Source organism: Cherax quadricarinatus, chromosome 76 (assembly GCF_038502225.1).
Source record: "Cherax quadricarinatus isolate ZL_2023a chromosome 76, ASM3850222v1, whole genome shotgun sequence".
NCBI lineage: Eukaryota > Metazoa > Arthropoda > Malacostraca > Decapoda > Parastacidae > Cherax > Cherax quadricarinatus.
In genome coordinates this window covers 4,174,222-4,191,599 of record NC_091367.1, presented here as the reverse complement: position 1 = coordinate 4,191,599, position 17,378 = coordinate 4,174,222, and positions in this window count along the sequence as shown.

Sequence of the window (17,378 nt, the reverse complement as noted above, 5' to 3'; positions counted from 1 at the left end):
TATTATTATTATTATAATCATGGGGGAGCGCTAAACCCATAGGATTATACAGCGCAAGTGGGGGGGGGGATGGAAGGCATTCAGGCTCAATTCAGGGAACCGGAGCACAGATCTAATTCTCTAGATCAAGAGCCCCTCACCAACATCAAGGAACCTCCCTTGAGGGGGGGGGGGAACTTCACAAGTTCCTCAAATTAGTTCCTGAGCAGCCGGGCTGTGGTTCGTACGTTGGACTGCATGCGACCAGCACTAGCAACTTGGCTGATCAGTCCTTGATCAGCCAAGTTGCTAGTGCTGGTCGCATGCAGTCCAACGTACGAACCACAGCGACCAGCACTAGCAACTTGGCTGATCAGTCCTTGATCCACCGGGAGGCGGTGGCGTTGACCCCCGGAAGCGTCCTTCAGGTATGTAAATTATGATGCATTATCCTCGTGGGGAGTACACTTGAAGGGACTTCAGTTGTTGCCAATAATTTAAAAAGGGGCAGTTAAAGTGGAATAATATTTCAATCTAGAGAGAACAAGTGACTTAAAGATGATGCAAAACGCCAAAATGAAAAGCAGGGGTGCAACAAATTCATTAAGAGAAAACGCAATAAGCATAAATATTCAGTATCTTTTTAACACCCACCCTTCACATACATGTCAAGTGGAATTACCAACAAGCCCATATCTTTAATAATTAGAATTGACAAATTTTATCAACGTGTTCTTGATCAGCGGAGCAGCGTGTCACGAGCACAAATTGCCTGACTGAACCAAGTCATCAACCACGAAGCCTGGTCACAGACTGGGCCGCGGGAGCAATGACCCCTGAAACCAGCAACAGGTAAGACATCTCCGAATATGCGCCGCCAGCACGGAGCCCGCACATGATTAAGCATATAAAGAAAACAAAAAAAAAACAACAAATCTTATCGAGATCTGTGCCTGAAATGAGGGAAACTGAGTACGAGGAGACTTGATGTGAACTAAGGAACCCAGAATAGAAAAACACAGGGCGATACAATCATGATATACAAAATACTCAAGGAATCTAAGAGTGACTTGGGAAACAGTTTGAGATGGCAGGTAAATATGCAGACAATATGGACGTTAGGAAGAACATTTCAGTCTCAGAGTGGTGCGAGAAACGTACTACACGAAGTTGTGGAAGTAAATAACATAAAGAAGCCAGTGGAAGGCCTCGGTCAGATGATCAAAAGCTCCAGCTGCGGGTCATCATGTGACAACGTCAGGAAGCACTTGCCCTGTTTTCTGACAAACCTTACCTAAGTCTCAAGAGCATGTATGATAGGCCCGGTATGCTAGGAATTATTACAAGTCAAGTACAAGCCTTCCTTTCCCCACTACTACAAGGATTCCTGGTCATATGCTCAAGTGTTGTTCCCATTGTTTTTCAAAACTCATGAATACATCAAATCATATTAGTTAAAGCGAAATAAAAAGGGTTAAATATTCGACCGTAATATTTTCTGGAATTTTCACTGCACTTCCTCCTAACACCTCTTTCTTATTTATTTACACATCTTCCATTTTCCTTACACGCAAAACCTTACTAAACCTAGTACTAAAAAACGAAATGGTTATAACTATGACCATAATTTTTTAAAGGGGTGGACCGGTAAGCCAGCGGAAGGCCTCGGTCAGATAACCAAAAGTTCCAACGGTGGATCATCATGTGACTAAGACACGCGTCAGGAAACCCTTGTCCTGTTTCCTGGCAAACCTTCCCAACCTTACACGCACCTTCCGTTCTCTTTAAGAACCTTGTGTTCTCTTTACGCACCATCCTTTCTCTAAATCGTTATCATGCAGTGTAATTAAGACATTAAAATAACTTCCGCTAAATCACTGATATTTGCCTCGCGCTTCTGCCTCCATATTGACATTCTCCTCACATTCGAAGTTTAAGTTATAAAGATGATGGTGATAAAGGGCTGACTGGGTAAATGAGATGGGGGCGGGTTAGAGGTAAGGGAGAATGGGTTGGGGTATGAGTAAAGGAGAATGGGATGAAGTCAGACCAGGGGCTCATCGCCCCTGCGGCCCGGTACCCGTCCAAGCGCTTGGTTATGCCCTGATTAATCAGGCTGTTGGTGCTGGCCTCACGCAGACTAACGTATACAGCCCAGCTGATTAAGAACCGACTCGAGGAACCTATGAAGGCCCCTCTTGAAAACAGCTAGTTTTTTTTTCAATTGGCAATTCCCCTTATATGTTGAAAAGTCGTGGTGCCCTTACACTTACTGAGTTAAGCTTTCTCAATACTCATTGTACCCCTGCTTTTCATTGGAGGCATTTCGCAGTGTCTCATCTCTTTCTCTCGTAGAGAGTAATTTTGGTGTTCAGATTTGGAACCAATTCCTCCAGAATTTTCCAGGTGTAAATTATAGTGTATCTTTCTCGTTTATAATGTATGGAGTACAGTTCAAGGGACTTCAAGCGTCTCCAATAATGTAGGTGCTTAATCGAATTTATACCGGCGGTAAAGGTCCTCTGCACATTCGACATCTACGATTTCACCTGTCTTAAAATAGGCTGTTAGGGTACAGCAATATCCCAGCCTAAAGAGAACCACTGACCTAAAAAGGGTATCATCATTAGCTTGGCATCTCTTGCATTCAAGGTTCTAAATATCCAGCCTATCAATAACCTTGCCCTTATGATAATACTTATGATTCTTGAATGTAAAATCTAGCATTATTACTCTATTGAGTTGTTTGAGTTTGTTATATTCATTACACTGTTTCCTCACTTTTACCATACTAGGTAACCAAAATTGGTCCTCACTGATTATCATATCGTTGTCAGTGGCCCACTGGAAGACCTGGTTAATATCAGCTTGGAGATTTCCTGCGTCTTCAGTGGATGCCACTTTCAAGCAAATTGTAAAGGATGATAGTGTTGTTTATCTCTGTATCGGACATAAGCATGAGAAAGAGAACTGGGGCGAGTACTGAACCTCCTTCTTCCTTACCCATCTTACCAAAGCTCTGGTCATAAGAAGAAAAATACTGAACCTTGAGGAACAGTTTTTCAATGTGGAGACCTCTAATTTATCTTTGTTTACTATTTCTCTTTTGGCTCCGGTTTGTTAGAAATTCAGGAAATACATCTGCCCACTTTTCCAGTTATTCCTTCTGCAAACACTGAGTGCTATTACATCATGATAACGCCTGTCGAAGGCTTCCGCAAAATAAAAATAAAGAATAGAGAATGATTACAGAACCAGAGATCAATCCCAGCACCGAGTGAGTAGTGCGTGCAGGATACTAGCCTACCTCATTGTCCAGTGATCGGCTAAAATGCAATTCCTGAACTAATGCCATGAATGTGTTGAGCCAGCCCCTATACAGTATCTAACTGAATCCGATATTTGCAAATTGCTTGTCCAGCTGTTTCTTAAATGACTGTATTGTTCTTGGACTTTCAGCTTCAGTGAATGGTGTATTCCAGCGGTGAGGGGAGGGGAGAATGAGGTGCGGCAGGGTAAGGGAAGAGAAGAATGTGGTGCGGCAGGTAGAGATAGAGGAGAATAAGGTGGGAACGAGGTAGGGGAGAATGAAATGAGGAGGAAAAAGTAAAGAATGAGGAGCCAATCCTAGTTAACTATAAACAGTAAATAAAAAAGTTTATATTTTTAAACTGTTTGCTACTATTCCTCCCCCCCCCATATACATAACACACACACATACATAATACACTGGCCGTCTCCCAGAGCCTCTGGGAGTAGAAAAACTCATGGAACTCAACAAAGATATATCAAAAGGTATATAATAGTTTATGTTAATGCTTAAACTTCACACATGCCCCAAAAATACACTTCAAAAGGCCACACAGTAATTAGCCATCTTGGTCAAATTCGCCACAAGTCTCTTATCATGGGGATGTTGCCTTGATTCTCCAGGAACTGGAGTTACTTTCCCAATACATCAATCCCAGGTGTTGATTACCAGCAAAGACTGAGCATTTCACAATAATAATAATAATAATAATAATAATAATAATAATAATAATCACAACAATAATATTATTTTTTTATTATCACACCGGCCGATTCCCACCAAGGCAGGGTGGCCCGAAAAAGAAAAACTTTCACCATCATTCACTCCATCACTGTCTTGCCAGAAGGGTGCTTTACACTACAGTTTTTAAACTGCAACATTAACACCCATCCTTCAGAGTGCAGGCACTGTACTTCCCATCTCCAGGACTCAAGTCCGGCCTGCCGGTTTCCCTGAATCCCTTCATAAATGTTACTTTGCTCACACTCCAACAGCACGTCAAGTATTAAAAACCATTTGTCTCCATTCACTCCTATCAAACACGCTCACGCATGCCTGCTGGAAGTCCAAGCCCCTCGCACACAAAACCTCCTTTACCCCCTCCCTCCAACCCTTCCTAGGCCGACCCCTACCCCGCCTTCCTTCCACTACAGACTGATACACTCTTGAAGTCATTCTAGTAATATAGTAATATAGTAATAATCACAATAATAGCAACAACAAAATAATAATAATCATAGACCTAATCTGCCAAGAAAAAGGATGGAGGTATTTCCATTCGCTACACACATGGAGTGAATGAAGACAACCTTCAGCCTTACATTACCAATCACAGACTTTGCTGCGCCATCGACTCAAGTCAATCTCTCTGAAAAAATTACGTTCACGTTAGAAAAAAAAATGGTTCTTTCATTTTTATCTCGGCGAAAAGGTAAAGGTTTAAAAAAAAAATCTTTGATTCTGTGTGTCGTTTCGCTGTTTGGTTCTTACAGAAAATCCATTTAAAAGCAGTAAGTCTTTAGCAGAAGGGATAATGTACTTGTGGTCTGTAGTGTACCCCTGCAGTCCTCACTCAGTACTTTCTAGTTAGTAGGCAGCAACGAGCCCGGCCCGGGAGTTGACTCTCGAAACTCATCAAAGGTAAAAGTAAGGATTAACCATTATGAGTGTGTTGCCTTACACTTCTATGAACGTGAATTGAAAGCCTGTTAAATGTTTTCAACTCTGGCAGGACTTATATTTTCCTTCCTTTTTCATAAACACGTGAAATGACTATTAAATCTTCCAACCGGGCGAAATTATTTACAAACATTATGCCTCAGTCCACAGCAGGATTCGAACCTGCACACTGCATCGAAGTACTTCTATTTATATTCAGTACACACTTGACTTTACTGGTTTTTTTTTATACCTGTAATATTTCCTTACCAAATTTAGGAGACCTGGTGTGAGACAGGGTTGCGGGGGCGATGATACTCAGAACCATTAATAACTTTTGGAATAATATAAATAGAAATAATATTTCAAAATAATTCTCAATGGGGAAGTGGAAGAGAATTCTTCCCCCGTAAGCCATGCGTGTCGTAAGAGGCGACTAAATTGCCGGGAGCAAGGGGCTAATAACCCCCTTCTCCTGTATGAATTACCAAATTTAAAAAGAAAACCTTTTTCTTTTTAGGTCACCCTGCCTTGGTGGGATACGGCCAGTGTTAAAAAATCCAAAATAATGAAGTATAATAAGCCAATTATCGCATTATAAATTCGTGTACAATACCAGTTTATGATGATGACACGTGCAACACTTAGAGCCGTTATTAAACGAGTAACCTTGGTGTTGCAGTATCAGATAATTATCATATTATAAATGGTATACCATTATAAAGATTCCTGGTGTTGTATGTGTCTTGTTGATCATACCTGGAGTTTACCTGGAGAGAGTTCCGGGGGTCAACGCCCCCTCGGCCCGGTCTGAGACCAGGCCTCCTGGTGGATCAGAGCCTGATCAACCAGGCTGTTGCTGCTGGCTGCACGCAAACCAACATACGAGCCACAGCCCGGCTGATCCGGAACTGACTTTAGGTGCTTGTCCAGTGCCAGCTTGAAGACTGCCAGGGGTCTGTTGGTAATCCCCCTGCAGAAGGCCTACTGGCCCATGCGAGGCAGGTCCAAGTCTCCTACCGGCTTAAGCCAATGCACCCAACCTAGTCAGGTCAGGTCACATTGACTTAAGGGAGGAACACGGCAACCGACCTGGTAGCACAAGCTATCAGGTCCAACTCACACCCACCCACATCCACTCATGTATTTATCCAACCTATTTTTAAAGCTATACAACGTTCTGACCTCTATAACTGTACTTGGGAGTTTGTTCCACTCATCCACAACTCTATTACCAAACCAGTACTTTCCTATATCCTTCCTGAATCTGAATTTTTCAAACTTAAAACCATTGCTGCTAGTCCTGTCTAGGCTAGATATTTTCAGCACGCTATTTACATCCCCTTTATTATTCCTGTCTTCCATTTATACACCTCAATCATATCCCCCCTAATTCTACGTCTTTCTAGAGAGTGCAGATTCAGGGCCGTCAGTCTATCCTCATAGGGAAGGTTTCTGATACATGGGATCAACTTTGTCATCCTCCATTGTACATTTTCCAGAGCATTTATATCTATTCTGTAATACGGTGACCAAAACTGTGCAGCATAATCTAAACGAGGCCTAACCAAGGATGTATAGAGTTGAAGAACAACCTGAGGACTCCTATTATTTATGCTTCTTGATATGAAGCCAAGGATTCTATTAGCTTTATTGCGAACACTTATGCACTGTTGTCTTGGTTTCAGATTACTGCTAACCAGAACTCCTAAATCTTTTTCGCAATCCGTAATATTAAGATCTACATTATTTAGTTTATATGTGGCATGGTTATTGTCCTGTCCAACATTTAGAACTTTGCATTTGTCTATATTAAACTGCATCTGCCACTTCTCCGACCACTGCATCAGTCTATTCAAATCTTCCTGGAGTGCTCTAATGTCCTCGTTAGAATGAATTCGACGGCCTATTTTGGTGTCATCGGCAAACTTGCTGATGTCGCTCTTTATGCCCTCATCTATGTCGTTTATGTAGATTGTGAACAGCAGGGGGCCCAACACTGACCCCTGTGGAACACCGCTCGTGACGCTTCCCCACTCTGATTTCTCCTCATTTATGCAAACTCTCTGCTGCCTATTTGTCAACCATGCCTTTATCCAGGAAAAAATTTCTCCTCCTATTACATGTGCCTTAATTTTCCTCAAAAGTCTCTGATGTGGGACCCTGTCAAAAGCCTTACTGAAGTCCATATACACAATATCATATTCATTACCATGATCTACCTCCTCAAATACCTTAGTGAAAAAGGTTAATAAATTCGTAAGGCAGGAACGCCCCTTTGTAAAACCATGCTGAGATTCGTTGATTAATTTACGCTTTTCAAGGTGGCTACGAACTGCCTCGGCAATTATTGATTCCATAAATTTTCCCACTATGGAGGTTAGGCTTATTGGTCTATAGTTCGAAGCTAAGGACCTGTCACCTGCTTTGAAAATAGGTATAACATTTGCCATTTTCCACTTATCTGGCACCATGCCAGTTTGTAGTGATATGTTGAAAAGATTAGCCAAAGGTTTGCTAAGCTCCTCTTTACATTCCTTTAGAACCCTTGCATACAGTTCATCAGGGCCTGAGGATTTGTTAGGTTTTAACTTATCTATTTGTCTAAGGACCATGTCACTTGTGACCCTAATCGTGCACAGTTTATTATCGTCCTGTTCTACATAATTTATCATTACTGGAATATCGCTGGTATCCTCCTGTGTAAAAACTGAGAGGAAGTATGTGTTAAAAATTCTACACATTTCCTTATCACTGTCAGTGAGCTGACCCGAGGAACTTTTGAGTGGGCCTATCTTGTCCCTGATCTTACTTCTGTATACCTGAAAGAATCCTTTTGGGTTAGTCTTCGATTCTCTTGCAACTTTAACCTCATAATCTCTTTTTGCTTTTCTAATTCCCTTTTTTATTTCTCTTTTTAACTGAATATATCGATTTCTTAATTGCCCCTCTCCTCTTTTGATTTGCCTATATATGCCTCTCTTTTGACCAATCAGATATTTTAATCTATTGTTCATCCATTTAGGATCATTTTTGTTTGATCTGATTTCCCTATTTGGAACATAATTTGACTGAGTAGCTAGAACTATGCCCTGGAAAGCGTCATATCGGCAACCATCACCACCTACCTGACCCTTAGTCAGGTCATTCCAGTTCAGCCCACCTAAGTATTTTTTCAGTCCTATGAAATCAGCCAAGCGAAAGTCAGGGACGGAGACTTGATTGCCATTATTAGGGGAATTCCATGATATATTAAAACTGAGTGATTTGTGATCACTTTCCCCAAGCTCATCATTAACCTCAATATTATTAATTAGTGTTTCCCTACTGGCAATTACCAAGTCAAGGAGGTTATTTCCCCTAGTTGGCTCTGTCACAAACTGTTTTAAAAAACAATCCTGGATCTTACCAAGAAAGTCACCTGACTCTAAATTTCCTGTCAAATTGCTCCAATCTGTCTATAATTGAAATCTCCCATTAGCACAACATTTTCGTATGTAGATGCCTTACGAATTTCGTCCCACAGAAGTTTACTGCACTCCCTATCAAGATTTGGGGCCCTGTAAATCACACCCAAAATTAGTTTTTCTCGGCCCTCGAGAAGCTGTAACCAAATAGATTCAGTGGCCGACGCTTCTAATTTTATATCTTGTCTAACACAACAATTTAAATTGTCTCTGACATACATCGCTACTCCACCACCTTTCCTGTTGACCCTGTCAGTGTGGAATAATTTATAGCCTTGTATGTGACATTCAGAGGGCATCTCTCTATCTTTCAGATTGAGCCAGGTCTCTGTTACAGCAATAATATCTATGTTTCCTGCACTTGCAATTAATCTTAGCTCATCTATCTTATTTCTTAAACTCCTGCTATTAGTATAGTAAACCTTAAGGGAGCTAGTCCCTTGCTGCCCTCTGCTGTCCCCCTTTGTTTGCTGACCTGATCTATTGTCTTTATTTATAACTTCATGCTGAATGCCTTTTATACATTTACTGTTTCCAACCCTAGTGTTGCAACCTGCTTGTTTCCCACACACACCCATACCTCTATCTTCTATCAGTTTAAAATCATAGGCATTTCACCAATGGCCTTCTCAATTGAGTTTGCAAGTGCTACCACCCCAGCTCCAGAGAGATGTACCCCATCCCTTGCATACATATCATGTTTGCCATAAAAGTTGTTCCAGTTGTCAATGAATGGGATTGCAAGTTCCTTGCAGTATCTGTCTAGCCAGCAATTTACACCAATTGCCCTAGACAACCATTCATTTCCTACTCCCCTTCTAGGCAAGATGCTACATATGATTGGGACCCCTCCCTTAGACTTAATGAAATCTATAGCTGACCTGTACTTATCTAGCAGTTCTTCTCTCCTACCCTTCCCAATATCATTTCCACCAGCACTGAGACAGATAATGGGCTTGTTCCCATTACCTGACATGATATTATCCAGCCTGTTAACTATGTCCCCAACACCAGCTCCAGGGAAGCACACTCTATCTCTCATCTTCTTATTCCTATTACAAAAAACACAGTCAATATATCTTACCTGAGTCACCAACCACAAGAATGCGCTTACCTCTGTTAGCAGGGGCAGTAGTACCCTTACCTTCACTGGCCACTGAAGTACATTCATCCTGAAGAACAGAGAAGCGATTTCCTACCTTCAGATCTTCACTCTTAACTTTCCTTATTCTGATTCTCCTCCCATTACTGAGAACCACTCGCCACTTGTAGCAGGTGCTGGACTGCACCTCACTGCTGGTAGCCGTTGCTTCCTCACAGCGAGAGACAGACTGCACCTCACTGCTAGAAGCCTCATTCCCCACAACTCCAGCCACCTCACACTCTCTCCCAGACCCATTGAGGTGGACCTTCAGCCTCCTAATCTCCTCCTGGAGAAGCAAGACCTCCTCCTTCAACTCTCCAACCTCAATTTTTAAAACACTGCAGAAGCAAGCCATGCTTTGTAACCGTCCACGCTAATCCCCAAAGCCGCTCAGGGTCTGTGACCTCACGTAACGACTGACCACTGACAATGTTCTGCTTTCTGGAGCACTCAACAAAATGCTCATTTTAGATTCTTCGATACAACGAGTCCTAATAAAGGTCCCGAGGCGCGAGGATAGACAAACCCACGAGACCGGACACGGGTATACGTGTCATAGGTCTGGGTTTGGCAGGGCTGAGTGTCAGATCCTGGACCCCCCCACCCCCATCGTCCACTCTCAAATATTCTTCTCACAAGTGATTCTTCTCCCCACTAGTCTTCTTTCTTTAGTTTTATTTTCTTCCCACCACAGGTACTCTCACCACACTATATTCTCCCGTTCACACACACTATTCTCCCACCACTTTCTGTTCTCACTACCACACCACAAACTATTCTCCTTATCATAGTCTATTCTCTCCACCAGTCTACTCTTCCCACTACATCCTATTCTGTTCTCTCTACAAACTATTCTCGCAATATAGACTATTCTCCCCCAGTACCTCAAAGTTGGTGAGTGAGGCATCGAGGTGAGGCCAAACCTATTCAGGTCTGGAGGAACCAACTCACCAAGTTGTGAACAAGCAAACGAGCATCGAATGCCTGAAACTGCACCCGGGAATTACCATACTGTATGCACACGACTCGGCAAGAGGGGGTAAAACACACACAATCTCCTGACACTTTCAAGCAAAGTTGAAGTCTAGGAAATATTACTACCTGACGGATACTGGGTTATCAAACTGCCGTGTTTACTACGCAATGACACCATTTAGCTAGTCAGTGTTTATTTTATAAAAAATGCTAGCATATTCATTAATTCTCTGTCAGCTCTATCAATTTTCGGAGAGCACAAGAAGCTCGGCAGACGATGCGAAATATATCCAACGATAAGCAAGAGTGTTTACTGTGTGTTCAACTGTAGATGGATCACCAATCTCTTACTTGCATCTTCGTATCTCTTTCCTTAATGGTATGTGTTCGGAGCATACTTCTAGGGTCATTGAGCTCACCCTCTCAAAACACTGGTTTGTATAAATGTTGGTAGAATTACCGACAATATGTAAAGTAAAAGGACATAAATGCAACTAATGCGGTACGGCTTTGTCAAGTCGTACCGGCTTGACAAAGCTCCTGGAGAGCGAAACGTTGCCACAATAAAATGCCACATTAGTTGCACTTGCGTCCTTTTACGAAACACTGGTTAAAATCTGTTACACTATACTCCCAGTTTATTTCAGTTAAGTCATGGCTTTGATCTAAGCTAATGTATTTAGTGTTGAAATTGAATTCGCAGAGTGCTTGTGTTTGGCTTTTTAAGTTCAGTGAGAATGCCGGTCTGAATCTCAATTACGTTTTAGTCCCAGTTTGATAAATGAGACACTTGTGCAACATTTGGGTATCTTCATTCAGGAAACGTTTCGCAAGTCAGTGGCTCCTTCAGTCCAATGCAAAGAAAAGTGGAAGATGAGGAGTTTGAGGTAATCAGTCCCCTAGTCTGGAGGCTGACACAGGAACAGAAATGAGACACGGAGAGATGAAAGTTATACCCGCAACCAGTTACAAGAGCTATTCTCCACTCCCAGCTAAGGCTCAAGTCAAGCTTCTCTGGTGACTGCTTGGTCAGCCAGACTGTTTATGCTAGCGGCTCGCAGTCTCACAAAGCCATCATAACCAGGCCTGATCAGGCCTTTTCAGTCAAGAGATGGATAGTCTAGAATTTCAAAGGGACATTCAAAAGGTAAAGCGAAACTTTGGTGAGGAAGATAGCGAGGATAGGGATGATTGAAAAGGTAGAGGAAGGGGGGGAGGGGGCAATATGAATGAGTCTGAAGAAAGTGAGAAGAAAGAGGGGAAGAGGAGGAAGAAATGGAGGAGGTACCTTTACCTTTGATATACCTGTGATGAGTTTCGAGTCTTACTACTCCCGGAGCACGGTCGTCTGGTCCTAGCTTGGTCGAAAAGACAGGGAGAGGGTGAACGAGGAATAGGGGTAAAGAGAGAAAAAGGTAAGGGAGAGGGAGGAAAGCGAAGAAAGGTTTGGCATGGTGCAGAAGACAAACGATACTTGGAGTGTAACAGGCAGGAGAACCAAGAGATGCGGGCTAACTTTAAAAATACATAAACTGCAGGCGAGTGAAGATAAAGATAATGCAAGCAGAGGGCAGAAAATGGGACAGGTCAGCAGACAGAGAACTTAATTTAAGGAGCTAGCAACGCTGAGGTCAGGGATGCAGTTTAAGGAGCTAACAACACTGCTGAGCTCAAGGATACAGTTTAAGGAGCTAGCAACACTGGTGAGCTCAAGGATACAGTTTAAGGCGCTAGCAACGCTGCTGAGGTCAAGGATACAGTTTGTTAGACCATAAAATCAATGGTAAGCATGGGAAGGGGTTGGATTTGGGTAAGATAAAGCAGTGAAAAAAGGTGTGAATAGACAGGAAGAGAGCCAGGCTATTGCTATCTTCAGCCAGCAGGTCTTAGCCCTTACAACCTGGCCAGTCAAGCACTTCCTGCACGAATTGATTCAGTTACCCCTTATAAACATCTACTTTTGTTCCAGTAATATTTCTTATACCTACCAGGCTAGCACCAGACAAGCCTGGCCCACGGCCGGGCTCCGAGAGTAATAAGACTCTCGAAACTCATCAAAGGTACTAGAAAATAGACTCAACTCATCAAAGATATCAAAAGGTACACAAAAGGTAGGGCCACCCTGGCTGGGTGGGAGACGACTGATATGTTAATAAAAAATAAAAACAAAAGGTGTAAGTGCCGTGGCCACAGGACGTTGACACGAGAGTTGGTCTGGTAAGTCCCATGACGACAGAAATCAACTTTTCGGTTTTCTAAACCACTTATCACACAGAAATCAGTACTGTCGATCAAAACAGCCCAGGAAGCAGGGCCAGGAACGGATACTCGGCCCACGCAAAAACAATTCGGCATTCTATAACTAAATTTGCATGAGTGCAAAGTACGGAATTTTACAACTGGTAACATAATTCAATAAAAGGACGCAATTGTGTTGAAGAGGTTGCAAAACCGACTAGCTGATCAAGACAGAATTGCAGGATGGAAACCTTTACTCACCTACACTTACCATGTGCTCTCTAAAAATGCTTCGTCTCCAATAAAAGTTTCCATTCTGCAAGTGTCTTGACCAAGGATGCCAATGGTTGAAAATTAAGAAATATAAAAACAGCCCACCTTTTCCCCTCTCTTTGGGCAACAAGAATGGCGGGCGCACGGTATTGTTTTTCAATATGCGGCAGAAAGTGGAGGAAGAAAGTAATTCTTGGGTGTACCGAGGAGGAAGGAGAAAGTACCATCACTTACCCTAGTGCCACTCATGGCATCGGTAGTTACCAATGAAGAGTCTGGCCATTGCATGTGTGTGTGTGTGTGTGTGTGTGTGTGTGTGTGTGTGTGTGTGTGTGTGTGTGTGTGTGTGTGTGTGTGTGTGTGTGTGTAGTGCCGTGGCTTTTGGTCCTGCTCCTTAAAGGTTCATATATGGACATCACTGGTTTCTGGCTCTGGAGCCTAAGCATGTCTACATACTCTTAAAATTATGTTATAAAGTTCACCTTCACAACCTCCACATTTAGTTTATTTCATTTCCTGTACTACCTTCAGACTGAAAAAGAGTACTTCTAACATCTCTATAGTTAAATCTGTGCTTTTAACTATAACTTTGTGCATACCGGTCCTCGCACAGTGTAAAAATATGTCAGAATGTTTGTGTGTATTCACCTCAATAATAAAGTAAACATGTTTCTTTCTCTCCTGTCTTCTTTTCTTCCCCATTCTTCACTTTTCCATTCCTTGTTTTCCCCTCTTCCCTTTTCATCCCTTCTCTCCCTTCCCTTCTACTTTCCCTGTTTTGCGTCTCCACCTCTCCCTCGCCTCCCTGATTCTTCTACCTTTCCGGTATCGAGAAACACTAACCAATGTCTCAGATTCGTATGTTAATTTTCCCCCATAACACGGCATGGGAGGCTGCATCTCGCAACCAGCCTCAGTTTCTGCTGCAGTTTTGACTCTTACTGCCGTAACATAAGCAGGCTTGAGGAGCTCTCACACTTTCACTTATCTAAAGAAAATCTTAAATAACGCATGCATTTTGTTTTACACTGGGCCCGCTGTCTATGCTTCGTAACTACGTTTGGGACCAAACCTCCTGGTTACTGGTCTAATCACTCAGGTTTTTGGGATTAGCAGCCCGCAATTCTTCCACTTGCAACATCCTTTTGAAGAATATAAGAATAAAGGATCGTTACATTAGGCTTGGCCCATGCTAGGCAGGTCCTACCCACATCCAACCACTCCTAAAAACAAAACAAAACAAAAAAAGAACAATACCGTGACTGGAACGATACACAAATAACCCGCACATAGAGAGGAGCTAACGACGACGTTTCGGTCCGACTTGGACCATTTACAAAATCGGACCAAAACGTTGTCTTAGCTTCTAAAGTTGTCCAAAGTAATCGCTACTCTGACGTTACTTGGAACAGTTTGTTCCACTCATTCATATAACTACTGCCAAACAAATGCCATCAATTATTATTATTCAGACATAATTAAGAGACAGCTAGGATAAATCTGGGGGCTTTCCTTTGGTCTCCCAGACAGGCGATCTTAACAATGCAAGACAAGCCACGGGGGAAAGGGGTCTTTGTAGGATCGCTGGCTCAGTGGTAAGGTGATTTGGTAAATGATTCAAAATCACTTGTTTCGAGACGTAGATGGGTAAGAAACATGTGCATTACTCTTGTATCTTCATTAGAGATATATAAAGGAGACAGAAGTCATGGAACATAAGAAAGACAGAACACTGCTGTAGGCCTACTGGCCCATAGTTGGCAAGTCCTTGCCAAAACCAAACCACTAAAAAAAAAAAAAAAAAAAAAAAAAAAAAAAAAAAAAAAAAAAAAAAAAAAAAAAAAAAAAAAAAAAAAAAAAAAAAAATCGCCCAACCCATTATCAATATTCCTCAATGAATAAGCTTTGCTAATCTTATTAACTCAAATATAAGTGACGTCCTAATGCTCCAGAAAGCATAAGATAAACATCAAAAGTAAACTGCAACATTTGTTAAATATTTTGCATTTGGCCTGCAATGTATATTGTTTATTTATTTGTTTTATTATAAACCATAAATTTTTTACTGAAAAATGCAGCAATACATAGGTGTCCAGGGATTTTGTTACCCCTTAAAGCTTATGGAACAAGAGAAATATATAAATTAAAGACACATGGGCAACACTCGTTTATCTTTATTGTGGAAACGTTTCGCCGCACAGTGCCTTCATCAGTTCAATATACAAAGACGACTGGTTGAAGATCAGGAGTTTGAGGTAATCATTCCCTCAGCCTGGAGTCGATGTAATCAGTCCATCATTCTTTTCAAGAATATTCATTATTTTCAAAAATAATGGACTGATTTCATCTACTCCAGGCTCAGGGACTGATTACCTAAAACTTCTGATCTTCAACCATTCTTCTTTGTATGGACTGATGAAGCCATTGTGTGGCAAAACGTTTCCACAATAAAGTTACCCAAGTGCTGCACATGTGTCTAATTTGTCAACTTGTTGGTTCTCTGAACCAGGCCGGGTATACCTGGAGAGGGTTTCGGGGGTCATCGCCCCTGTGGCCCGGTCCGTAACCAGGCCTCCAAAAATCGAGCGATGTAAAATCAATAACAGTATTCTTTTAACCACTTGCATTATTTAAATTAAGAGCATAAGAACAGAGAAGCACTGCTGTTGGCCTACTGGGTAAACCACATTCTCCCAAGAGAATTTTATTTATTTTATTACAATTAAAGACCGAGTTAAAAGCGACTTGTATTACATTGTCAGAATATACTTGTCCATGAAGTATTTTGCAGTCTTATGCAGTGCCTCATTAACTGGGCTTACATTACCTTACCTTTGAAGAGTTTCACTACTCTCGGAGCCCGGGCATGGGCCTATCTCGTCTGATGCTTGCCTGGTCAACCAGGCTGTTGCTGCTAGAGGCCCGCTGCCCCACATATCCATCACAGCCTGGTTGATCTGGCACCTGTTGAAGATACTTGTCCAGTTTCCTCTTGAAGGCTTCTACACTGGTTCCAGCAGTGTTTCTGATACCTTCTGGTAGGATGTTGAATAGTCTGGGACCCCGGATGTTGATACAGTGTTCCATTATTGTGCCCACCGCACCCCTGCTCCTCACTGGGTTTATTTTACACTTCCTCCCATATCTCTCACTCTCAGTATGTTGTTATGGCAGTGTGCAAATTTGGGACCAAGCCCTCGAGTACCTTCCAGGTACATATTATCATGTACCTCTCTCTCCTCCGCTCCAATGAGTACATGTTCAAGACTTGCAGGCGTCCCCAGTAGTTTAGGTGCTTTACAGGCTCAATGTGAGCCGTAAACGATCTCTGTATTTGTTCCAGTTCAGATATTTCTCCTGCCTTGAACGGGACCGTCAGCATTGAGCAATATTCTAAATGAGGGAGCACTAGTGATTTGGAGTCACCATAGGCATTATTTCCCTTGTTTTGAAAGTTTTCAACATCCACCCAGTCATCTTCCTGGCTGTTGTGATCTTTGTCTTGTTATGGTCTTTAAAAGAAAGGTCCGCTGACATAATTATTCCCAGGTCTTTTACGTAGTGCTTATGGACAAAATGAACACAAATGCAGTATAATGTGATCCTTTACTGACTACGTTTGGCCCACACAGTGGACTTTATCAAGTCACAAGGCCACATTTACTGTATTTGTATTAATTTTTTCCATCGTGACGGTAGTTTATACCTTTCATCTCTATGGTGCTTATGTTGGACTTCGTATGGCCAGCACTAACAGCCTGGCTGGTCAATTCCTGCATTGCGAGGCCTTGTCTGGGCCCAGGCCCCAGGGAAGCGCGTTGACCCTCGGAACACATTTCAGGTGACCTCCAGGTTGAACGATACTTTGGCACATCCCTACTCGGAATACTTATTCTCGCATCCAGGCCTGGGTAAAGATTTTGCTGTTGACTTGTTTGATCAAGCAGGCTGTTGCTGTTCCCGGATAATCCGCTGATTAATGCAGTTTAGCTTCTAACTCACCTGAACTGAGCGGCATGATGTTTCTCTTGGCACAGATGGAAGACCGGCGTGATGTTAACAAGGCTGGCACTAGTTATCCCACCTCGATCACAACATCACAATCTGCAACATAAACAAGACTGAGTTACCACGTGTTATAATGGAGGATCATCGCCCCCGCGACACGCTCTTATATCACCACCCAAATTGGAAAAGAAATATTTAACCGTCATCTCATATATGATAAAGTATAAGGAAGAATAATATAACAAGAGAAAAATATGTAATCTAAGACAAAATAATACATTATATAAGAGAAAACACAAGCAACTCGTACATAGGACAGAAAGCC